The sequence below is a fragment of the Lampetra fluviatilis genome, chromosome 68, assembly GCF_964198595.1.
Source record: "Lampetra fluviatilis chromosome 68, kcLamFluv1.1, whole genome shotgun sequence".
Lineage (NCBI taxonomy): Eukaryota > Metazoa > Chordata > Hyperoartia > Petromyzontiformes > Petromyzontidae > Lampetra > Lampetra fluviatilis.
In genome coordinates this window covers 5553194-5570019 of record NC_136342.1, presented here as the reverse complement: position 1 = coordinate 5570019, position 16826 = coordinate 5553194, and the positions used below count along the sequence as shown (strand labels likewise).

General features: G+C 48.0%; 1 protein-coding gene across 1 annotated transcript in view; it reads left to right on the top strand.

The window, feature by feature from the left end:
- SETX (senataxin) overlaps window positions 1–16826 on the top strand; it is a 302333-nt gene that overhangs the window by 212557 nt on the left and 72950 nt on the right. The window lies entirely within an intron of this gene.

The following is a 16826-nucleotide window of genomic DNA, read 5'->3' as shown; positions in this document are numbered from 1 at the left end:
CCATGAGAGGGCTTCAGGAGAGAGTTTGCTGCAGGTTTTTTGTTCCTCCTCTGTTGAAGGAGCAGTCCATAGTTTGGGTTGAATGGCCACAATCGCACTCCTTGTGGTTTGTGTTTTTCATGTATCTCTATTAATGTATAAGGGTCTCTATGAATTAATATCGATCTCATTGCATCTCTATGTATCTCTATGTGTCACTATGGTCTCTATGTCTCTCTATGGGTTCACTGTGTGGTCCATAGTTTGGGTTTGTATGGCCACAATCGCACTACTGGTGGCTTGTATTTTTACTTTTTTCAATTATGTTGATGTTCTGATGCGATTGATGGTCATACCACTGGTGTCTTCCAGGAGTATCCAACTCAGGTGAAAAAAAGTGTGAACAGCCATTCCAGTCCAATGTTTTCCAGCAGCATGTGTTTCAGCAGTTCCACATGGACAGGTTTTGACATTCCCAGTGTTATCTTATTTTTTATAAAGTCTAAATCCTAACATAGCATTTAAAAAAAACTAAATATGTTTTGGATGTAATACCATGGCGACAATACCCATAGTGTTCGTGTTCAGGAAACACAGTCTTTATTCTATGTTAACTATTAACTGTTTGTATAGTGAATTATCAAGTGGAAATTTAAAGCAGCCAAAGACGCTGAACTAGCGTTAATTTTAAATGTGGAAGGAAAACCCGGAAGACCCGGAGAAAAAATTAACCCGTAAAAACAAAGTTTTTCACTATAAATCCTTCATATGCATGGCGTCGGGGCGGCTAGAGTCCTCTCGTCCTCTGGCTTGAGATGGCTGCCACCTATGGGTCAGATGATTGTCTGGCAGCATTAAACAATTGGTAATTAAATATTTTTTTTTAAAATCCCTAAACAGTGTAAAATTTTGTAAGTTTTTTTCACGAAAATGCATTGTCACGCACAACGAGTCTGTGTGCAAAATGTCAGCTCGATTGGATCACGGGAAGTGGGTTAAAAAACGACCGAAAGATTTGCACGGTCCTAAGCAAGCAAGCGAACTTAATATAAAGGATTTAACAAGTAAACCCGTAAAAACAAAGTTTTTCACTATAAATCCTTCATATGCATGGCGTCGGGGCGGCCAGAGTCTTCTCGTCCTCTGGCTTGAGATGGCTGCCACCTATGGGTCAGATGATTGTCTGCCAGCATTAAGCAATTGGTAATTAAATATTGTAAAAAAATTCCCTAAACAGTGTAAAATTTTGGAAAAATTTTTCACGAAAATTAATTGTCACGCACAACGAGTCTGTGTGCAAAATGTCAGCTCGATTGGATCACGGGAAGTGGGTTAAAAAACGACCGAAAGATTTGCACGGTCGTAAGCAAGCAAGCAAGCACGCAAGCAAGCAAGCAAGCGAACTTAATATAAAGGATTTAAAAATCCACGCGACCACCGGGAGAGAGACACTCAAACTCCAAATACACAGCAGGCGTCAGGGTCAGGATCGAACCCAATACCTGTTTACCAGGCGAGATATTTTACATCTCCAAGCCACCCTAATGCAATTCAGTTCAGCTGTTTTTTGTAAACAAGAGCAGAGTGAGCCCATGAAAAAAACCTGTTTTTCAAGGGGATTGGAAAATACAACAAATCAATGCCCAAACACGGAAACAGTTTTTTTCAGTTTCATTTATTTGGCATAGCCCTGTGAGCCATTCGGCTCTTGAATCGGGTGCAACCGCAACAAACAAAAGACAAAAAACATGAACAAGAAAACATCTTAAAGTGACGATGTGACTATATGCAAACAGAAAATCCAGAAAAAAACAGCAAAATATTCCAGAAAAAGCACCGTACACCAATGCTGTGTGCAAAAATCCCAGTGGGATAAGGGTGTGTAATGGCTACTTGGGCTACCCGGTCTATTTTTTTTAATCTAATGAGTTAAATGTAAGTGAGGGGGAGGATGTGGCAGTAATGGTGATCAGGATTGGTTTTAACAACCGACCTTATCATATAAATATTAATAGTTAATATAACGGGCAGTCTTCGACTTAAGAACACAATTCGTTCCTGAAGCCCATTCGTAAGTTGGGACACGGTAGTCTACTGCATGTTAAAATGCCCACACATCAAAACAAAACAACTCAATCCCAGCACGAGGCTGACTTCTTTACATCTCACGGAGGATCGCTCAGCTGAACAAAAATAGTGCTGCGGTTCAATTTGCAAGTGAGAGTTCGCATTTGAAGTTGATGTTAAGGGGCCGTCCATAAATGACGTCACGCGATTTTGGATGATTTTTGACACCCCCCTCGTCACACGGCATCACAAAAGTCAGACCCCCCTCAAATATGAGATCACAAAGCTCTGCCCCCCCCCCAAACATGAAACATGTTTCAATCGTTGTAGTGCGTATTTAATGTGCTGCTGCACTCTGATGTTGTAAGAGAAAACATTTATTTAAAAGTCTATTTAATTAAGTAGAACGTGTTGTCTATATATATTAAAAGTTGCGCATTTTGATGTGACGTCACATTTCTCACCCCCCCCCCCCCCCCCATCGTCACACATCGTCACAAATGTCTGAACCCGCTGCCCCCCCCCCCCCCCAGGTACGTGACGTCATTTATGGACGGCCCCTAAACAAAACATTTTCAGTTTAACACGTAGCAGCTGGCTGCTGGCGGAATAGGGGAACTGCGGTGTACGTCAGTATTGAAGTCAGCAGGCCACGAGAGACACGAGAGGGGGCGTCTAGGGGGGGGAAAGGTCACATAGGGGGGCCCATCGGGAAGCCCCCGAGAAGGTTCCAGAGAGGGGGCGTGGCCGGGGCGGAGAGGGGGCGGGGCCGGGGCGGGGCGAGGCCACGCTGAGAGTAAAAGAAGGGCCCCTGTGAGGGACCTCGTGGCTATTGCTGGAAGTGGGATCCCAATCGTGTTGTTCAAGATCGTCATTACCATCTCGTCATCGCCATCATCGCTGTCGTCTCGTCTCCATCGTCGTTGCCGTCTTCGCTCGATATTGCGCTGCTAGATCGTTGTTGGCTGTCTCGGTTCAGCGCCGTCAGTGTTAGACAGTTAGTGTTGTGTATAAGCTAGTAACAGTAATAGTGTGTACCCACGTGGTGTTGTGTATAGGCTAGCAACAGTGATAGTGTGTACCCACGTGGTGTTGTTTGTAGGCTAGCAACAGTGATAGTGTGTACCCACGTGGTGTTGTGTATAAGCTAGTAACAGTAATAGTGTGTACCCACGTGGTGTTGTGTATAGGCTAGCAACAGTGATAGTGTGTACCCACGTGGTGTTGTGTGTAGGCTAGCAACAGTGATAGTGTGTACCCACGTGGTGTTGTGTAGATGCTAGCAACAGTAACAGTGTGTACCCACGTGGTGTTGTGTGTAGGCTAGCAACAGTAACAGTGTGTACCCACGTGGTGTTGTGTATAGGCTAGCAACAGTGATAGTGTGTACCCACGTGGTGTTGTGTAGAGGCTAGCAACAGTAACAGTGTGTACCCACGTGGTGTTGTGTATAGGCTAGCAACAGTGATAGTGTGTACCCACGTGGTGTTGTGTAGAGGCTAGCAACAGTAATAGTGTGTACCCACGTGGTGTTGTGTATAGGTTAGCAACGGTGACAGTGTGTACCCACGTGGTGTTGTGTAGAGGCTAGCAACAGTAAGAGTGTGTACCCACGTGGTGTTGTGTATAGGCTAGCAACAGTAATAGTGTGTACCCACGTGGTGTTGTGTAGAGGCTAGTGTAGTGGGTTCACAAGCGACAGAGACGGTGTAGTCGAGGCACACTATTTATTTGTAACTCACATGGTAACAATGGAAGGGGTAACGGTCCCTTCACCCGTACTGGACTGGGATACACCCCTAGGCTATCTGCCTAACTATTTATGCTCCCAGGTCCTCCGCTAAGGGCGCTAGGGGAGGCTATCTGACCCGGCCCTGGTCAAGGCGCAGGCCACGACACCCAGACAGACAGACCCGGCTCTTAGAAGGACATCGACTCTGGGGCCGCGCCACTGGCTTGCTCTGCCCGGCCCTGAGAAGGACAGCGGGTCACAGGAGTTCCAGGGCTTCTCTGGCCGGTCTTCAGTCTTCACTGGCTCTTCGCTCCTTAGCTCCCCAACACTTCCCCGAGCTCTCTGGCTCTCCGCCTTTTATACCAACTTACCACCGAGGGGCGGGGCTGTGTGGGATCACACCATCCCCCCACAGCCCCCCAGGATGGTATCCGTTTGCGGACGTGGATGTGGACACCCATGTGTACCCGTCCGTTTCCCTCCCGTACCACCCCGACAAGTAGCAACAGTAATAGTGTGTACACACGTAGAGTTGTGTATAGGCTAGCAACAGTGATCGTGTGTACCCACGTGGTGTTGTGTGTAGGCTAGCAACAGTAATGGTGTGTACCCAAGTGGTGTTGTGTATAGGCTAGCAACAGTAGAGTGTGTACATACGTGGTGTTGTGTATAGGCTAGCAACAGTGATCGTGTGTACCCACGTGGTGTTGTGTGTAGGCTAGCAACAGTAATGGTGTGTACCCAAGTGGTGTTGTGTATAGGCTAGCAACAGTGATAGTGTGTACATACGTGGTGTTGTGTATAGGCTAGCAACAGTGATCGTGTGTACCCAAGTAGTGTTGTGTATAGGCTAGCAACAGTGATCGTGTGTACCCACGTGGTGTTGTGTGTAGGCTAGCAACAGTGATAGTGTGTACCCAAGTAGTGTTGTGTATAGGCTAGCAACAGTAGAGTGTGTACCCACCTAGGGTGTGTATTATACCGATGGTGCTCGTTAAATAAAATAAGTGCCTCCAAGTCTCATCGTCTCCGAGTTAAGTCACTACACTAGGATGGAATGCACATCATACATTGGAATTATTTTTAAAATAACTTAAAGAATGTTCCTCTTCTCAGGTATTTGGCTCGTAGCAGCCTTGTCATGCTTTTGCACGCCGTGACGCTAAAAGACATTGTCACAACGCAGCCCAGCCTATAAACCCATTCATAACTCACATACTTGGTATGCATGCGTGTGGCCCGCGTAGCTTTCGAAATATCACTCGGTACAAAGTTAGACATACAGGACAAGTACTGTTCGCACGTACAAAAGGGGAAGTGACTCAACCGTGTAAAGAGACTACAATCGGGCATCGCAACCCACGGGGTCGGTCTGAATTCACCTGCCCGCTTCTTCAAGGAAGACGACCGCTCGCTCTCTTACAGCCACGATGAGTGGCCCAACCAGCAACAGCTTCGCCTCGACCACCAGCTGGTGGGATTTCAAGAAGTATTTAAAGAGTCCGGTCTCCGTTAACGTGACGGCTGTGTCCATCACACTGGGCCTGTTTACGTGGGTCGGCGAAGAATTTGAATGCCCTTGCGTTGACGACCGCCGACGAAATGCGTTCGCCTCCCTCTTCATGCTAACACCTGCGTTGTTGCTCGCCCTTCTGAGCTCCTGGGCTATGTACGAGATGAAACTGCCAAAGAAAAACGTGAAATTCGGCTTGATGACATTCGTCTTGGTCTTTTTGACATGGGTGGAGGTCGTGCTGCTCGACGGCAAGACTGTATGCTGCATGGAGAACTCCTACCCCGTTGATTTCACCTGCCACCTGATCAACGCGAGCGCTGCAGAACGTGAGCAGCAGCACGAATCTTGCACCGCCACGTCGAAGGTGAGCTTGCACTTTTCGAGCCAAGCACATTTTTTTGCGCAATGCTCCAACAACCCCTTTGATGGTCCGGTTATGGATCGACATCATGTAATGGTAGTGCGCTGTTTTTTGTCGGCGATACTTGCCATGTACGAATACCGTTCGACTCATTTGACCGTTCGACTCATTTGAAGCTGATTATCGAAATTTGGTCAATTGGGACCGCCACGGTTGTAAAAACCATCGCGGGATCTTCAATATTCCTTGATAGAAAACCCATCTTAATACAATACACAGTACTCCAAAATACCATAACTACCCATATTAACATAGGCACTGTACACAGTACAGCACTCCAAAAGGCCCTCATAGGCTACCATCACAATATTAATTTATGGAAAAACCACGCATACATTAGGTGCTAGTACTGTATGTGCTCGTATGAAAAGACGAAGACTCCCATTGTAGCCTTAACAGACCATTGGGGCAAGTACTGACAACGAGCAGCACCTATGAAGGCCGGTACGGCACACGAGTGGGTGGGTGGCGAGCACCACTCGCAGCCACCTTTGTCTCCGTAGTGGCGATGTTTTACACTGCACCAGCTACTCATTTGAGGCTGAGTCGACTTAGGGGAGGCCCAGGATCGGTTCCTATAATCACTGGAATCGAACTCGGGTCGCTGCTTATCGCTACACCACTACCGCTAGTTACAGTACAGCTGTCGACACATCACTTTTGAGGTTCAGATAAAGCCGAACACGTAGGCTTTCGCCATCAATCTAGCTGTCCTTCTGATGATGCTAGTTGTAATTACTGGCAAAACGTCGTACTCAACATTGTAAATGTTGCGGATTTGCTCTCCAACACAGGTGTGCTGTACTAGTAACGAAGTGGCATGTCTGTTTACGTGACAAACCTTACTAGTTGGCTGTGTTGGGTGGTGGCGGGTTTAACGACACATTTCTATTTTTGCGATCTAACCCAAAAAAATCATATACAACTTTTATGCATTCATGACTACTGTATTCACATAATCAATGTGTGCATACGTTTATTTTTTTCAGATATGTTTTCTTTCCATCCTCATTCCAATTGTTATAATTTTGGCAGCGATAAAAAAAATCAACTGCCGAAGATGTTCGAGAAACACCCAAAATGGCCTGGACAACGTTGAGGTGCGTGAGATACAATCATTGACAAAGCAGTGATAAAAATGGTATTCCCAACCAAATCACCAATCAGAGATTTGCCCCCCCCATATTTGGAATTCAGTTGGCATGACTTTGGATGAAGGGGGTTGTCTTTGCCCATATATGGGTATGCGGATCGTTAATAGAGATTAATTAAAAAGTAATGCTATTATTTAATTTATTATTTTATCTTTATACGTGACTTTACCGAAAGAACCAAAGAATAATTCCTGCAGTCACGAAAGCTTCAAATTAAGATGGAACCACTTCTGCGGGGAAGTTTTAAGTTTATTTTTTCTCCCTCTCTGGGTTTTTTGTTTTCTCTCTCTGCCTGTGTCCTCTCTTTGGAATTTTCACACTTAAATTCTAACTTAGCAATCTTTTAAATACGTAATCGACCAGGCTATGCGTTAATTGTGTGTTGACCGACTCTCTGTGTTGCATTACATTACATTTGGATATTTTGCTAGGTTATTTAATTTTTGTGTGTCTTTCTCCCTTTCTCCTAATTTTCAAGCTTGCGTACCGTACCACACGTCGCCCTACTCATTGACATGGTATTTTTCCCCTACCCCCTCCCTCTCTCCGACCCCGCCTCCCCTCTCTCTATTTAAGGCCCCGTCACAGAGACGATCTCTCTCTTTGTGCCGATGCGTGTCCTCTCTCTGTGTATCTTTGTGATATCTGTCTGCTTATATGTCTGTCTATAGTTTTCTGGTTAGATTTTTGTTGCTATTTATTTCTTTTATACCTGATGATGATTGCTTGTGTTGCAATCGAAACGTCGTAGTATGCTATTATTTAATGTATTATTTTATCTTTATACGTGACTTTACCGAAAGAACCAAAAAGATGAGATTAAATCACGAATTTTGTGTACTGTATTGAAACAAACCTGGATCTTGTGTTTGTTTAAGATTTTGGAAATCTTTTTGGTAACCCCAGCTATGTACGATAAAGTGATGGTTTTGGTTAGATCCTCAGAAGGTTGTCTCCGCATAGCTGGGGAGACAGCTTTGTGGATTGTACGGTCCGAGTATCCGTTCATCCTGAGGGCTTGGTGTACGTGCTCCAACTCACTGGCTAGGTGGTGCTGGTCGGAGATGCAACAGGCCCTATGGTGTAGTGTTTTGATGAGGGAATTCTGGGCTGGATATTGGTGGAAGTCAGGCTTCAGATAGGCATCCGTGTGGGTGGCTTTCCTGTAGACCGAATGTCCCAACGAGCCATCGGGTCTCTTCTCGATCAAAACGTCCACGAATGGTAACTTGCCATCCTTTTCCACTTCCATGGTGAATTTGATAGACGGGTGTATGGAATTGATGTGGTTGAGAAATTGGTTCAGTGCTGGCAGGCCATGTGGCCAGATGACGAACGTGTCATCCACGTATCTCTTCCACAAGGAAGGACATAGGGTGGATGTCTGGATGGCATCTGTCTCAAAATTTTCTATGAAAACATCCGCTACCACTGGCGATAAGGGAAAACCCATTGGGGTACCCTCATTTTGTCTGTATAATGTACCATTCCAGGTGAAGTATGTGTTGGTAAGACAATGCCTTACCAAATTTGGTACTTCTGGATTCAGTCCTTGTTGGACTAAGTCTTCAATGATTGCAATGGTGTACATTGTTGAACAGAAAGACTACATCGAAACTGACAAGCAAATCATCCGGATACAGTGAGATGTCCTTGATTAGAGAAACCAAGTGAGCTAAGTACAGCTTAGGTGGACTTGCAAGTGAAAGGAAGCAGAGTCTAACAGAAATCGGGCCAGTTTGTATATGGGTGAGTTAATCGTGGAGTCGATAGGACGGAGCGAGATACCTACTTTGTTGATATTTGGAAGGCCATAAAATCTGGGTGGTCTAACAGCCGAAGGTTTTAGGGGGCTCTGCTTGGTCTGATCGATTAGAGAAGTTGATTTAGTGATGATATTGTTGGTTTTAGTAGCTAGGCAGTTGGTGGGATCTGATTTTGGTCTAGTCATTCATCATTAAGAAGGTCCTGAATTTTGTTGTTGTAAGTAGTTTTATCCATGATGACAGTGGCATTGCCCTTGTCGGCTCAGAGGATGACAATGTCATCTCTGTTTTTTTAATTTAGAGAGTTCAAAACGCTCGTCCTTGCTGATGTTGCTAATGGGTTTCTTAGCGTTTTTTAGGATAGCAGCGATTTCAGATCTAGCAACGTCTGCTGGGATGTGTCCCAAGCCTTTGAGGGCTACGTCGACCTGGGCGATAATATCATCCACTGGGATATGTTTAGGGGTTACTGCGAAATTCAACCCTTTAGCTAGTACCGATTTTAGGCTGTCGGAAATTGGGATGTTACTCTGATTGATGACAATATTGTTAACATCTAACTTTTTAACGTGTGGCTCTGGCTTCTTTTTTCACAGGAGGTTGAATTTAGCGATCAAGTTAACTTTACATTTGGTTGACATTGAAGTAGCAGAAGAGACTGTCATGTTATCTACATGGTTCCAATCAGAAGTGGACATTTTATCTGTTAATTTTAAGTGTGATTGTAAGAGAGTCTTGTCTAAACCATCAAGTTCAAATTGGAGCAATCCTTTTCTCTCTGAGATTAGCGATAGGCTAGCTTTGAACAAGATCCGTTCAGCGTTAGGAGAAGTGCAGCAGCAGATGTGAGTGTAAATGCGATCGGTATCACCTTGTTATTGTGGTATCTCTTGAGAAAGGTTAGCGACTCGATTAGCTGCGCCTTCTGTCTCACAGTCTGTTAAAAGCTCTAACAGATGTGTGAAAACCCTCCCCGTACAGGCAGTTCAATCTTGATTTGAAGCTTTCGTGACTGCAGGAATCCATACTCTTTGGTTCTTTCGGTAAAGTCACGTTGGTATAAAATAAAATGAATCATGACTTTTCGGGCACAACACAAGCGTCCATCATCAGGTGGGAAAGCATGGTCTGCTGCTGAGGCAGACTGTTTTAAAAGGTTTGAAATGGGTGTAGCTCAAGGGTCATAAAGAATGGGCGGAGCTTGTGATGTTAATGTGAGAAATTAGCATGTAAAAGTAAGCTAGGGAAGCAGCCTCCTAGACAAGGGCACGGAAGTGGCTATGTTAATATAAGGGATTAATGTAAATGCCGTACAATATGTTTGAAATTGACATGAGTAAAGTTGAACTTACGAACAAATCGACTTATGAACAGATCTCTGGAACCTAACTCGTTCTTAAGTAGAGGAGTCCCTGTACCGGGTTAATCACAACTTGCGGGTTAATCGCTGTGTCGATTGTTACCAATCGATCCATGGATCGAGTAATGATGTGACATGCCCCCTTCATTTGCTTGGCAAATATCAGCAAAGTCGGTGATTCCGTCGCATCCAGCTTTTATTGTACCACCGCGTTGCAATATAATGAAGTCGTACACCCGACGAAATCGCCAGTCAGAGCTTCGCCCTCCCCATATGTAAGATTTTATCTTAAATTAAATTCCACGGTTCACATATACAAAACAACGGTATTGATGTCCGATGTTTACGGAACTTTTCATCGTAATGTGTTCATGCAGTCAATCAAAGTACTGTGTTCAATCGCTGTTTAACATTTTCCTTTTTTATGCTTTGACCTATTGTCATTGTAGTGCGTATTTAATGTGGTGCAGCACTCTGATGTTGTAGGAGAATACATTGATCAAAAAGTCTATTTAATTAAGTAGAACGTGTTGTCTATATTTATTTAAAGTTGCGCATTTTGATGTGACGTCACATTTTTCCAACCTATCCCCCCCTCGTCAAACATCGTCACAAATGTCTGACCCCCCCCCCCACCCCAGGTGCATGGACGGCCACAAAGGCGTGTGCACGTATCTCCTGAGAGAGCCGACAGAGACATGGTGGAGATGCAGGCCCTGCAGGATCCCGTCGCAGAGAGAGAGGGGACGTGCTGACTCAGGGGATTGTGAAGGGGGCCCGGAAACGAGGGCCCCGGAGGATATGTGACGCTGGCTCCGGCTCCGTCTTGAGAGACCGAGGAGGGGGCAGAGCGAGGCCACGCTCGGGAGGATCAGAGGAACGGGGGCGGAGCGATCGGGGCAGTTTGATGGGGGAACTGACGGTGCAGGCGACTTCGGGGTTCGGACAGCGTCGGTCGTCGGGGCCTCAGTTACGGGGAGACCCCTTTAGGGGTCTCCGTGTAACCCCGAGTGTTGTTAACCCGTAGCCCTGTAAAGTTGTTAATAAATCGTGGTGCCTCCAGACTTCTCTGTGTGCCTCATGATACATACACTACACATGCATAAGGTGTAAAGTCAGAACTTCCCTCATGCCTATGGCCCTACACAATCCTGACCCACACACAGTCCACTAATTCATGTCTGCACAGTATATATGCTCCACTGAACTTCAGCTGGGAGACCAGCAGTCTAGGTGAGGGTAGAGAGGCTCCCTCCGGTCTCCACAAGACAACGCGTTATGCGTTGCTTCTGGTTGCTACTGGGGCTACGCGGTCTGTTTCTGAAATATATTGAGTTACAGGTGAGTGATGGAGAAGATGTGGCGGTAATGGAACCAGGATTGGTTTCAACACCCCACCTAATAAACAGTGCATTTTTCCATAATGGAAGATTTTTTGGGTTAGATCGCATAAATATATAAATGTTTCATTAAAACTTGCCACCACCCGACAGCCAACTGGTAAGAGTTGTCACGTAAACAGAACATGCCAATTCGTCACTAATGTAATAAAGGTTGTGGAAGCGACTTCTGGAATCCGGTCTTTATTTGTCTTTTGTTCACAACACTCCTGTCTTACTCCTTCACGCTGCTAACAGACAGGGTGAGAGGGAGAGAGAGAGACACGCGCGGCCACGTGGCAGCCTGTACCCCGCTCCCGCGTGGCCTCACCCTCCATTCGTTCCAGATCTGACCACGTGTTGTCCGTCTCCACCCCTTTTAATACCCGGGTCACGTGGTACTTTTCCACCACTCCTGGTTAACCTCCATGGAATCTTCTAGACTCCATCGTACGATCCCAGGACCGCGCCCCTGACTCGTCCCCCCATTGGCTGTGGCTAAAGCCAGCAGATCCAATCCTCTACTTACAGATGTCACCTTCCCATTACGTCAGGGCCACGCCCCTAGACTTCCCCCAATTGGCTATGGGCCAGGACCGGTAGAGCCAATCATCGTAACGAGGTGTGATCCATCAACTACCCGGATATATCCTCACATTACACTAGTACAGCACACCGTTGTGTTGGAGAGCCAAGCCGCAACATTTACGATTTGAGCACGACGTTTCGTCAGTAATTACAACTAGCTTCATCAGGCGACAGCCAGATTTGTGTCTGTGTTGTCTCTCGTATTTCTTGCAGTTTGGTTTCTCTCTCTCTCTGTGTCTCTGTGTTGTCTCTCTCTGCTTATGTGTTGGTCTTTGTATCTCCGTGTCTGTGTCTTGTCTCTCAAAATTTCACACTTCTAATTTTGAAATCTTTGGAAGAAAGTAATCAACCAGGCTATGCGTTAATTGTGTGTTGACCGACTCTCTGTGTTGCATTGCATTACATTTACAAATTTTACTAAGTTCGTTTGATTAAGTGTTTTCTCTCTCTCTGTGTCCTCGCGTTGTTGCTCTATTATTTCTTGCAGTCACGAAAGCTCCAAATCTCTCATTGACATGCTAATTTCTCTACCCCCCCCCCCTCTCTCTGCCCCTCTCTCTCTCTATTTAAGGCCTCGACACAGGCGTTGTTTCTCTGTGTGCCTATGTGTTTCTCTCTCTGCTTATGTGTCTGTCTGTGTCTCCGTGTCTGTGTTTTGTCTCTCTCTCAAATGCAGCAATCTTTGGAAGAACGTAATCAACCAGGTAGGGTGTTGACTGTTATGTTAGCCGACTCTCTGTGTTGTATTGCATTATATTTCAAAGTATACTAGGTTTGTTTTCTCTTTCATTTGTACCTGATGATGATTGCTCGTGTTGCAATCGAAACGTCATATGCTATTATTTAATTAAGAGTAAGTCTTAACTGTTTCGTTTCTTATATAGAGGCGTAGATGTGGTGACCACGCTTTTGCGCTCTTGTGCCACGGGGGGGGGGGGGGGATTACTAAGGCAACGTACATTATGCATTATGCGAGCCCTTTGAAGTTTTCCTTCGGATTATAATGACACATTTATATATTTACACGATCTAACCCAAAAAACCTCTATTATGGATATTGGTCGCGAAAGCCTACGTGTTAAACCAATGCATTTGTAATACTGCTGTCTAAAATGATGTTTTCTTTAAGGTTACAGGAGACTTATGAAACAAAAATCATGACAATTGTAGAATATTGTAAACTGGATCCAAAGAATAAAAACATGGGAGGTGCGATTATATCATCAGACCTCAGGCTGTATGTTGGAGACACTTGGATGAAGAGAGGGGAAGAGATGTCAACTGATCACCGCGAGGCGAAGTCACGGCCAGGCAAAAAAAAAAGTTGGATCTGACGTGTGGGGCACCGACCAGATAGACGTGGAAGCCCTAAACAAAAAGTGGGTTTTCTGGGAATGTCTGGCGGAAGACCCAGTAGAGAAAGATTTCAACTTCCACCTCTGGGAAAACTTCTCTTGCACTCCAGGGGAGGTCGTGAAATTTGAGTCCAAGTGGATGATGTTTAGGACCTCAATTGTACAGTGCAAATCAATTTATAACATTTTTGACATGCGTTTTTCGGGATTTTGTTGTTGTTATTCTGTCTCTCACTGTTCAAATAAACCTACCATTAAAATTATAGACTGATCATTTCTTTGTCAGTGGGCAAACGTACAAAATCAGCAGGGGATCAAATACTTTTTTCCCCTCACTGTAGATGCAGATGACTTCAACCTGCTGCGGAGTGCATTGTTCGCATAATCGTCGTCGTCGCCGTGATCGAGCAGTGGGTAGAGCATGACCCCCCTGATGACGATAAGTCATTTTTGTGTTTACAAAATGATGTTGGTGGTGGTGATGATGCTGCTGCACAAGAACAACAACAACAAATAAACACGGCGCGTGTGTGTGAGTGTCGGGGGCCTTTACATTTGTAGTAAGTATTCAGGAGGCTTTGACGACGGGTCGGAGGCACACTTATTTATTAATACCAACTCGTGTACAGTAACGGGTACACACAACACTTGAAGGGGTATCGTCCCCTTCACTCGTCTATCAGGGAGACACGACGTCTAACCCCGCTAACCTACGCCCGAGTCCTCCACTACGGAGCTAGGGGAGGCTACCTATCCCAGCCCTGGTCAAGCTGGGATCCCGGCGCCCTGAGTCTCCAGACCGGCTCTTATAAGAACGTCAGTCTGGGCTCTCGGGGCCACGCCACCGGCTTGCCCTGGTCGGTCCTGACAAGGACAGCGAGCCAGGGGAGCTCCGGGGCCTATTCTAGCTGGTCTTCACTCTTCGCTGGTTAAAGCTAACACTCGACCTCGAGCCCTCCGGCTCACCACCTTTTATAGCACTCGGCCCCCGGGAGGGGCCCGTGGGGGATGTAGGTGCGGACGTCGGTGCGAGCACCTCCTTCGTGTACAGCCCTAACCACGCCCCTTGTGTTTGTTTCCCATCCGTGCCCATACATCTACACAATTACACCTCTACATCACCCCCCCCCCTGTACAGCCCGCAGCCGTCCCCGGCTGCAACAAAACCACAATAAAGGTGCATGACTCCCCAAACCCGTGTGTGCCTCGTGTAATTTTAACAAGAACAATGACAACCACAACAACAACAACAACAGGAAACAGGAAAAAAAAATAACCCGACGCACCCCCCCGAATAAATACCCCATTCCGCAAAACCAACATATATACACGCGCCCCGGACGCCTCCCCCCACCTTCCACAAGGGCCCCCCAACGGCTGACCTCACAAAAGTCTGCACGTTTTGGCGCGCGTTCTCGCGGCGGGCCCGTCACAAGGGCCCGTCCCGGCATGCTCAGTGGCGGTTGTTGACGGTCCGGGTGCGAGAGAGTCTGGCTTCGCTGCTGAGTGACCCCTGACCCCCCCGGGATGGGTTGGCGGTCGTGGACCCGTCACTCCTGGTGCACCCGGAGATGGAACAGTCGATGTCAGGTTAGGCGAAAGCAGCGACGTCGGGGAGTCGGCGGACCCCTCACACGTTTGGCCATGCGTGTGTGTGTGCGAACCACGGGGCGGCGCAATGAACGGTTTCAACCTGGAGGGGTGCACGTACCACCGATGCCTCCCCCATTTGACGCGTACACATTGCGGCCGCAAGACCTGTACGACCTCCACGGGCCCCTGCCACGGCCGTACCAACTTTGACGAGGTCGCCAGCGGCACCTGGGGACAGTGCAACCATGCCCTGTCCCCCGGTTTCCATTTGAACACATGTACCCGCCCCAGCCTAAGCCTCTCGTTCGCCTTCTGGCGGAGTTCAGAATTTTGCACGGCCGCTTCCCGCGCCTCAGTTAATTTGCCGATGTTAAATTTAACATTTTCGGACAATTTAGACTTCGCCTGAGGCGCCGAGAGCTTCAGCTGAGTCCAACAACTTTTCCGCCACCATAGCGTCCACCCCCTCCTCGTCCATCCGCGGAAAAGCTGCCTTCGCCAGGGCCAGGAGAGCCGTCCGGAAAGCCAGAGGCGATTCGGTGGCGCCCCGCTGGCGATCGTGAAACAGCTGCCTGCAGTCCGAAGGCGGCCCGTAGACAGCGGACAGTAGCTGCAGCGCCAAGTGCAGCGTGGCGCGCTTTTCTTTAGGCGCCGAGGTGAGGGTAGCCAGGGCGTCGTTGTCCAGCATCGCTGGCAGGGCGTGTAGTGCTTCACCGTCCGTCCAGTTCGCCATCTCCTGATGAGCGAGGAACCGTCTCTTGAAGCCACCCCAGTCACCGTCCGCGCCCACGAACTCTTTAAGAGGCGGCAGTCGCTGCTGTAACGCGACGTCTGTGGTCGTGGATCGCGCTCCGTCGTTCCCTGCACACGTTACAGTGTGGGCGCCGGTCGCACCGTTGTTGACGCGCTGGCCGGCGTTGATGATGTCACGGCTTCTGCTTGGCCCTCAGCAGTCACCTGATGCGGCCCGGCCCCGCCCGCTGCTCCCACTGTAGTGATGGCGGGAAATTTAACCGCGAGCCGCGTCGGGGTGGCGGGAAACGGCGCCGCGCGTCGGCTGCCGTCGTCGTCCCGCGCAACCCCTCCAGCCCCCAGCCGCGTGATCTCCTCCAATGTGGCGGCCGCAGCGTAGAGCAACTCCGCCAGGCAGGAGTGAGCCAGCCGAAGTCCCTCGGCCGACGCATCCCTCCCTTCTTGTCGTAGCGGCGCGGGTGTACTCGGCCCAGGCTGCTCCGATCCGACCTCGGCCATCTCTGGTGCCGATTCAGCCGAGGTGTCCTCCATCTCCGACTCCCTGGTACACGTCGTCCCTCGTGTGTCCATCGTTGAACGTTCACTTCTGATCCCAGATGTAGTAAGTATTCAGGAGGCTTTGACGACGGGGTCGGAGGCACACTTATTTATTAATACCAACTCGTGTACAGTAACGGGTACACACAACACTTGAAGGGGTATCGTCCCCTTCACTCGTCTATCAGGGAGACAAGACGTCTAACCCCGCTAACCTACGCCCGAGTCCTCCACTACGGAGCTAGGGGAGGCTACCTATCCCAGCCCTGGTCAAGCTGGGATCCCGGCACCCTGAGTCTCCAGACCGGCTCTTATAAGAACGTCAGTCTGGGCTCTCGGGGCCACGCCACCGGCTTGCCCTGGTCGGTCCTGACAAGGACAGCGAGCCAGGGGAGCTCCGGGGCCTATTCTAGCTGGTCTTCACTCTTCGCTGGTTAAAGCTAACACTCGACCTCGAGCCCTCCGGCTCACCACCTTTTATAGCACTCGGCCCCCGGGAGGGGCCCGTGGGGGATGTAGGTGCGGACGTCGGTGCGAGCACCTCCTTCGTGTACAGCCCTAACCACGCCCCTTGTGTTTGTTTCCCATCCGTGCCCATACATCTACACAATTACACCTCTACATCA